The sequence below is a fragment of the Podarcis bocagei genome (genome assembly GCF_964188305.1).
Source record: "Podarcis bocagei genome assembly, chromosome: 18".
Classification (NCBI taxonomy): Eukaryota; Metazoa; Chordata; class Lepidosauria; order Squamata; family Lacertidae; genus Podarcis; species Podarcis bocagei.
This window is the reverse complement of record NC_138144.1, coordinates 2,218,860-2,228,064: the sequence shown is the minus strand read 5'-3', so window position 1 is coordinate 2,228,064 and position 9,205 is coordinate 2,218,860. Positions and strand designations below refer to the sequence as shown.

The following is a 9,205-nucleotide window of genomic DNA, read 5'->3' as shown; positions in this document are numbered from 1 at the left end:
ACTTTCCTTCCTGTCAGTAGGATTTCTATAAGCCCTGAAGGGCTCTCTCTTGGCATAGCATGGGTTTGGCACCAGTTGTTAAATGTCTCATGATAAGATCTGGGTTCAAATCTCCAATCTGCCATGAAACCAAGGTGTGTGTGTGTGTGTGCAACGTACAATCTTTCCAGGCCAGGCATACCTCACTGGGTTGCTGTGAGGATAAACTAAGCAGACAGGTTGCATGTAATGAGCTCCTTGGAAAATAATAATTATTATTATTATTATTATTATTATTATTATTATTATTATTATTATTATTATTTACTATTTATACCCCGCCCATCTGGCTGGGCTTCCCCAGCCACTCTAGGCGGCTTCCAACAAAATATTTAAATACAGTAAAGCATCAAACATTAAAAGCTTCCCTAAACAGGGACGCGGGTGGTGTTGTGGGCTAAACCACAGAGCCTAGGGCTTGCCGATTAGAAGGTCGGCGGTTCGAATCCCCATGACGGGGTGAGCTCCCGTTGCTAAGTCCCTGCTCCTGCCAACCTAGCAGTTCAAAAGCACAAAGTGCAAGTAGATAAATAGGTACTGCTCTGGCGGGAAGGTAAACGGCGTTTCTGTGCGCTGCTCTGGTTCGCCAGAAGCGGCTTAGTCCTGCTGGCCACATGACCCGGAAGCTGTACGCCGGCTCCCTCGGCCAGTAAAGCGAGATGAGCGCCGCAAACCCAGAGTCGCCCGCGACTGGACCTAATGGTCAGGGGTCCCTTTACCTTTTAAACAGGGCTGCCTTCAGATGTCTTCTAAAAGTCTGATAGTTGTTTTTCTCTTTGACATATGATGGGAGGGTGTTCCACAGGGCGGGCGCCACCACGGAGAAGGCCCTCTGCGTGGTTCCCTGTAACGTGACTTCCCACAGGGAGGGAACCGCCAGAAGGCCCTCGGGAGATGGACCCCGGTGTCCGGGCTGAACGATGGGGGTGGAGATGCTCCTTCAAGTACAGTATACTGGGCCATTTAAGGCTTTCAAGGTCAGCACCAACACTTTGAATTGTGCCTGGAAACGTCCTGGGAGCCAATATAGGTCTTTCAGGACCGGTTATGTGGTCCCGGCTGCCACTCCCAGTCCCCAGTCTGGCTGCCACATTCTGGATTCATTGCAGTTTCGGGTCACCTTCAAAGGTAGTCCCATGTAGAGCACATTGCAGTAGTCCAAGCGGGAGATAACCAGAGCATGCACCACTCTGGCGGGACAGTCCGCGGGCAGGGAGGGTCTCATCCTGCGTACCAGTTGCAGCTGGGGGACGGCTGCCCTGGAAAAATGAGGCAGCGTCACAGAAAGTAAGAGGCTTCCCCTTTCTCAGGAGGGAAGGTCTCTTCTAAGCAGGTATGGGGAAACCTGTGACATTCCAGGCGCTGTTGAAATACTACAGTTCCCAATGGCCATGTGAACTGAGGCTGGTGGGAACTGTAGTTTGACGGGGGCCAGTTAGTATTTTTCTGTTGCTAACCTCTCCGGGAGCTTTGGATGAAGGTTGGTATGCTAATAATAATAATAATAATAATAATAATAATAATAATAATAATAATAATAATAATAATAATAATATGTGCTTTGTAAAGAATAGATTCAAATGCCAGCTCACTCATTCCCAGCCAGATGGGCGGGGTATAAAAAATAAATTATTATTATTATTCCATGCACATTTTTGAAAGGGGGAGGGTGGTGGAAACAGTGAAATCATCACCAGGGGGCTTCCAAGTCATAGCAATTCACTGCTTGCATTTATTTAATATTTGAAGATGCCTTCTTGCTTCAACTCTGGGATTTTTTTTATCTTTCAAAGGACAGTTAAGTCCAGTCGTGGACGACTCTGGGGTTGCGGCGCTCATCTCGCTTTATTGGCCGAGGGAGCCGGCGTACAGCTTCCGGGTCATGTGGCCAGCAGGACTGAGCCGCTTCTGGCGAACCAGAGCAGGGCACGGAAACGCCGTTTACCTTCCCGCCGGAGTGGTACCTATTTATCTACTTGCACTCTGATGTGCTTTTGAACTGCTAGGTTGGCAGGAGTTTTATCTTTCATACAAGATACAAACACAAAATAATAATAATAATAATAATAATAATAATAATAATAATAATAATAATAATTTCTTATTTTACCCCGCCCATCCAGCTGGGTTTCCACCTCTATTAATTCCAATAGAGCATTAGAGTTATGATATAAAAGAGGGAAGATAAGTTGCAGTTAAGGGTGGAAAAGAAAAAAAAATTCTAGGAAATGGGATGGGGAGCTGATAATACAAAAGGGGGAAAACTTACGTATCGGATTTTGATGTGGGATTTGTGGAATAACAACAACAACACAAAATACTTAATAAAAACAAGAACAGAAACAATTAAACCAATCCCTCCCCCTAACTAGGAATTATCCAGGAAATCAAAGGACACAACTAATTCAGGTCCATTCATTCCAATAAGCTTACTCTAAGTAGGATTTCCCTGCATTGTCACTACGGCTCCTTGCATTATAATGTTTGGGTTTTTTCTTTTTTTAAAAAAAGACATATTTGTTCTGAAATCCAAGGGGTGGGGGCATTTTTTTTGTTTTTGGTTTAAAGAACCGAAATAATAATCTTTGTTTCCTTTGATCTTTTCTAGCCTATCCTATTCCTTTGCTTTGCACAATTCACTTTTCCTCCCGTCTATTTTCACGGTATAAAAAGAAATCTATCTACTTAATGCAAATTCCAATTATGGGGTTGGTTGGTTAGGTATTAATGGAAATTTTGAAGCTGCGGGAGGGGGCGGAAGTTGGGTGGAAAAAGGGATGCGGCTCCTTTAAATGAAGAGAGAGAGAGAGAGAGAGAGAGAGAGAGAGAGAGAGAGAGAGAGAAGCGGAACTGACTTTGCCAGGACTTCTAGGGAGTGTCTGCAAAGAACCAAAAATGTCACATTTTTTCATGGTCTCTCCCCCCCCTTTTTTATTTTGCACAAGGGAGAGAAAGGGGACAGTTGGCAATCTCAGAGAGTTATGGGGCATCTGTGGCTGTTTTTGGACTCCAATTGGGGGGGGGCGGCAGTGTGGTCTTGTGGTTAGAGCACTGGACTGGGACTGAAGGTTTCGAATCCTTGCCCCTCGGCTGCTCCCTGCTCAGCCCTGAAACGCACCCACGGGGAAATTAAAACGACCACGTAGGCCGTCTGGAGGAAACATGGGACCATTGTCATAATAATAATAATAATAATAATAATAATAATAATAATAATAATAATTTTTATTTATACCCCGCCCTCCCCAGCCAAGGCCGGGCTCAGGGCGGCTAACAAGCAATTATAAAAACAAGTTGAATGAATGCAACGATGGATGAATAATCACCCCTAACCATTGGCCCTGCTGGCTGCAAGCAGAGCAGTGACCCAAAAGTCACCCGCTGAGCTTCATAGCCCAGCAGGCGATTTGAACCCAGGTCCCAGTCTGGCAGTCTAACCACCAGGCCGCACTGCCTCTCCACCTTCCTGCTTAAAGCTGCCCTTAATTTGGGATCTATGTGAGCCCGGCTTTGCCACGCCGCTAGCCGCACCGCACATTTAAGGCGCCCTCAACCAACCTGGGAACTGTAGTTTAAGGGTGCTGGGAGCTGCTTCATGGCGCTGAGGACTGTGGTTAAGGGTTCTGGAAACCAGGGCATGTCAAGAGAGCTGGGAACTGTAGATTGTTAAGGGTGCCAGGAACTGCAGTTTCTTCTGAGCTATGGGAACTGTAGTTTAAGCGTTCTGAGAACTGTTGTTTGTGAAGGGCGCAGGGAACTGCAGCTCTGCCAGGGCTCTGGGAACTGTAGTTTAAGCGTTCCGAGAACTGCCGTTCGTTAAGGGCGCCGGGAACTGCAGTTTTTCTAGGGCTCTGGAAGCCGCAGCGTGCAAGGGAGCTGGGAACTGTAGTTTAAGCATTATGAGAACCGCAGTTTGTTCAGGGCGTCGGGAACTTCAGTTTCTTCAGGGCTCTGGAAACTGTAGTTTAAGTGTTCCGAGAACCGCAGTTTGTTAAGGGCGCCGGGAACTGCAGTTTCTCCGGGGCTCTGGAAGCCGCAGCGTGCAAGGGAGCTGGGAACTGTAGTTTAAGCGTTCCGAGAACCGCAGTTTGTTAAGGGCGTCAGGAACTGCTATTTTTCCGGGGCTCTGGAAGCCGCAGCGTGCCAAGGGAACTGGGAACTGTAGTTTGCCAAGGGTGCTGGGACCTGTAGCTCCCGGTCTGCGCGCGTTTGCTGTTTTTAAGCGCCTTCCCGCCGCCCAAAAGAAGCTTCACCTTGAGGACTAAAACCTTGTGCGCTGGAAGTGAAATTGCAAAACCCTTTCCCTCTCTCGCGCGCACGCTCCTTCCGCGAGGAGCGGAATTGCGCGACGTCCCCTCGAGGCCCGGGACCCAACCCCTCTCTGGTGTCTGGGCCCTGATTCAGAGGTTAGGAATTTGCATCTGATTGCTATTTTGTCATCCTATGATTTGTCTCTCCTGCGCTGAGCACGCCTTAGGCACCCAGCGACCCAGAGGAGGAGGAGGTGGTGGCAAAAAGGAGCCAGCCAGCCGCCGCCGCAGCCGCCATGGCCTCTTCGCTTGTAAAAGGAAACTTGCAGATGGGAGCCCGATAAAAGAGGCTGGCTGCGCTGAAATAAAACAAGAGAGGCGCAGCTTGCGCGGGCGCGCAGGGCAAGGGCAAACGGCGACGGATCAATAAGGACCGGTCTCTTGGAAAGGTGGTTTCCCCCCTCCCTTTTCTTGGATCACTTGCTTGGGCGGAGGGCGTGCGTAATTTTATTATTTTAGCCTTTGGAAGGAAAAGAGAAAGGGAGAAAAATGAAGCTGCTCCAGCCGCCGCCTTTGCAGGGTAAGACCCTATTTTCTTTTGCAACTTGCTAAATAAGAATTTGCGAATTGGGGTGTGTGTGTATGTGTGGTTTTTTTCCCTCTCCCCCCCAGCCCCCTCCTCCTCCTCCAAAGCTTAGTTGTAGGGTGCCGTGCGTAAATACGCGCGGGCGCGTGTTTGGCGAAGTCGTGCCAACATTCATCTATTTATATTTTTTCAAAAAAGCGATACTTTCTCGCAATGGGTTAGGATGTTTATCTACCCAAGTTAAAATGTTTCTTAGCTTGTTGGCTAATAACTTCCTAAACGAAGCCCAAAACGTGTGTGTGTGTGCGCGTGGCTCTGGATACATTTTTGCCAAGCTTAAGTTGCAAGCGCGCAGTTATCGCGGAGCTGACTCCTACACAAGAGTAGACCCGCCGAAGTTAGGCTTTTACTAAAGGGGGGTCTGCTCTCCAGGAGGTTCTGAGAAACGGGAGGCGAGCGTGCATTAAACGATCGGCCAAGATCATGCGATATTTTAATTAATACTGTATTGGTTTGTATATATATATATATATATATATATATATATATATATATATATATATATATATATATATATATATATATATTAAAAATTGAAAGTGTAGCTTTGCTTGGAAGGGACTTTGAGTGTCGAAAGCTCTAATGGAGCTACGCCCCCCCCCCCCCAAATATTGTTCCTTAAGACTGTCCCTGTGGCTGGCTTTTTGGTTTTTTTAAGAAAAGCACATTTCACATCAAATTTATCTGATGTGATTAAGCTGGGGGAAGGGAAGCGTCACACACACACAACACACACACACACTCCTAAACCTCTCCTGTCCACCCCACCCCCTTCTGGGCACAATTATTTTAGACAGCCCACCCCCTGTTTCCTTTCCTATGCAGAGTTTAGGCTCAATATGCTGCTATTATTATTATTATTAGCTTTGCAATGGCCATGGGGGATAATTTGCAGAAAACGTGTGGCTTTGCTATGTGTGCTTTTTTAAAAGATCTATTTGCAAAAGGTTTGCATACGTGCAAATTATATATATATATATGTACAGGTTTGTATCCTTCCTCTGTTAATGTTTTTTTAATATAGTGGCCTCTCTCTCTCTCCACACACAAGCTATTTTAAACTCTTGGGTGAGGGGGAAATTAAATGTACATACTGGATTATTCTAAAGGCCTCGGTGGCTGATTCACACACCCCTCTGATAAGAGCATGACTCTCTTTATTTTTTAAAAAAACAACACCCCACCACAACCTTCTCAGCTTTAACCAACTCTTTATTTTCAAAAGCTATCAGCCGCTCCCTCTCTTTTCTTCTCTGAAATGATCGGTATCTCCTAGAATATCCTAGAGTTGAAAAGTTTCCTCAAAGGACACCCGGCCCAAACTTGCCAAGACAGGAAGTCGGCGGTTAGCACTATGTGGGCACCCTCGTTTTTTAATTTTTTAAATAACAGAGAAGCGGGCAGATCCCAAAAGCAGTGGCTTTATTTTATTTTTTTAATATGTAAAAAGTTGGGGCGTTCTCCTGCGTGAGTCTCTGTTCTCAGGGGGGCGACTCCTCCTTGGAAGGAGACGATTCCTTCTTGGAGGAGGCGAGGAGCAGCTGTGTCTTGAGCTGGGGAGGTCTGCTTGCCCACACGGCCAGGAGCCACGACCTTTGGCTCTGTGAATCATTCAGAGGGGCGACAGGGACTCTCTCCTTCCCGTTTAATTATCCTCACCTATTTCTTGGAAGTTAGGAGGTCCTTTGGCTCTGTGAATTATGCAGAGAGACAGCAGGGAACATCTCCTTCCCATTTGATTATCCTCACCTATTTCTTGGGGTGAGGAGTTTTTGGAGTTAAAAGTGTTCCAGCCAAGGAGTCAATTGGCTGTTGTTGTTGTTGTTGTTGTTGTTGTTGGTGGTGGTGGTGGTGGTGTTGGTGTTGGTGTTGGTGTTGGTGTTGGTGTGTGTGTGTTGGTGTTGCAGAGACTTAAACAACATTTCTGGCCCCTCTAAATGGGTTTCATACACCAACCGTGCAGGATAAAGCTATTAATGGTGACTTCTGTTCTCGCTCCTGTCCGGCGCAATAAATACCTCTGAATGTCAGCTGCTAGGAATCGGTCACGGGGTTTTCGCCATTTGAGAGCAAAATGCTGGAATTGGGGGTCCAACAGCTACACCATGGGTCGGCAAACTAAGGCCCGGGGGCCGGATCCGGCCCAATCGCCTTCTCAATCCGGCCCGCGGACGGTTCGGGAACCAGCGTGTTTTTACATGAGTGGAATGTGCCCTTTTATTTCAAATGCATCTCTGGGTTATTTGTGGGGCCTGCCTGGTGTTTTTACGTGAGTAGAATGTGTGCTTTTATTTCAAATGCGTCTCTGGATTATTTGTGGGGCATAGGAATTCATTCATCCCCCCCCCTTCAAAATATAGTCTCCCCCCCCACAAGGTCTGGGAGACAGTCTTCTGAAAAAGTTTGCTGACCCCTGAGCTAGACTCTTCCAGTGTCCTTCTGAGGCAGGAAACTTTGAGATAATTCGGGGGTGCTGTGTGGCTCGCCACAGCGTAGAATAAACAGAGTCCCCTGTTGCCAGCTTACAGATATCTCTGTGGCCATGGGGAGTGCAGTCTCTTATCTACATATTAAAGGTAAAGGGACCCCTGACCATTAGGTCCAGTCGTGGCCGACTCTGGGGTTGTGACGCTCATCTCACTTTATTGGCCGAGGGAGCCGGCGTACAGCTTCCGGGTCATGTGGCCAGCAGGACTAAGCCGCTTCTGGTGAACCAGAGCAGCGCACGGAAACGCCGTTTACCTTCCCGCCGGAGCGGTACCTATTTATCTACTTGCACTGGCGTGCTTTTGAACTGCTAGGTGGGCAGGAGCAGGGACCAAGCAACGGGAGCTCACCCCGTCATTGCGGGGATTCGAACCACCGACCTTCTGATCAGCAAGTCCTAGGCTCTGTGGTTTAACCCACAGCACCACCCGCATCCCATCTACATATTAAGACAGATGAAATGCACATTTCAAAAAGTGGCGAATGGGATGTTTTTGCCAGGATTCCCCCAACCCCCAACCCCAATTGTTCACTACGTATTTCTCCATAGGGGCGACTCTTCATTACTTGCTTTGCTGACGAAGTTTAAAGGTGACCCTCCAACTAGTTACAGAGCCCCACCCCTCCGGTCCTGGGTTTATTGGTCACGCAAAGGTGTGACGGAATGTCGAAACTGCCCCCGGGTGTGTGTTCTTTTCTTTATTTCCCCCACGGGGGAATCTCTGTTAGGCAATGATTTACAACGTTATTAGAGGTCCGGAGAAATATATTAAAAAGTCACCCGCAAGGTCGCGCAACACCCCCCCTCCCCGGCTCTGCAAATTCTCACATCGTCGCCCGTCTAATCCAACAATTGGACAGATGGACGTTTGCAGAGAAAAGACCTTGAAGTGTCGGCTAGAGACATTTGCACGTGGACCTGAGCATGGAAGCAAACTCCCGTCTCTGGGCCCGTTTCTTAAACCGGCTCGTGGCCGAAGCTAAAATTAAACAAACCACTTACAGGGACTTTCTGTGCGCCATGCGGCTCTCAAGTGGTACACTTCCGTCCGAGCCAGGAAGTGAAATTTTCCTCCCTGGGAGCAATCGTCTCCTCTTAACTGACTCTTAAAACTGAGTTGGTCCCACAAGTCGGTGCAGAATCGGCAGGGGAGACCCGCCGTTTCGACAGTGAAAATATCTCCTCTGTCCGGAGAATGCACTCTGCGCATGGAAGCGCATGGCTGCCTGTTTTATCTTAGGCAGGGAAACCAAAATGTTCGTTTACAAAGCTATTGTGCTGCCAACCTTGTGAAACGTGGACCACTTATAAACGCCATCTCCAGCTCCTTGAAAGATTCCATCAACGGTGTCTCCGAAAAATTATACACATCACTTTGGGAAGACAGGCGAACTAATGCCAGTGTACTGGAAGAAGCAAAGATCACCAGTGTCGAAGCGATGATTCTTCAACATCATCTTTGTTGGACTGGTCATGTTGTGTGATCGTATTCCAAAGCGACTACTCTATTCCGAACTTTAAAATGGAAAGCGTAATGCTGGTGGTCAACAAAAGAGGTCTAAAGACTCTCTCAAGGCAAATCTAAAAAAATGTAGTATAAACACAGACAACTGGGAAACACTGGCCTGCGAGCGCTCCAGTTGGAGAACAGCCTTTCCCAAAGGTGTCGTGGGCTTTGAAGACACTCGAACTCAGGATACAAGGGAGAAACGCGCTGAGAGGAAGGCATGCTTGGCAAACCCTCACTGGGATCAACTCCCGCCCGGAAACCAATGTCCCCAC

At 47.6% G+C, this 9,205-nt stretch overlaps 1 protein-coding gene across 2 annotated transcripts in view; it reads left to right on the top strand.

Moving 5' to 3' along the window:
- The first annotated feature begins 4,476 nt into the window (after positions 1-4,476).
- ARID3A (AT-rich interaction domain 3A) overlaps positions 4,477-9,205 on the top strand; it is a 51,720-nt gene continuing 46,991 nt past the window's right edge. Inside the window, exon 1 of one of the 2 annotated variants that reach the window (XM_081177803.1) lies at positions 4,477-4,738. The gene's annotated coding sequence lies outside the window, so the exon portion shown is untranslated. Of the gene's footprint in view, positions 4,870-9,205 lie in introns of both variants that reach the window. The other variant, XM_081177801.1, reaches the window with a different exon arrangement.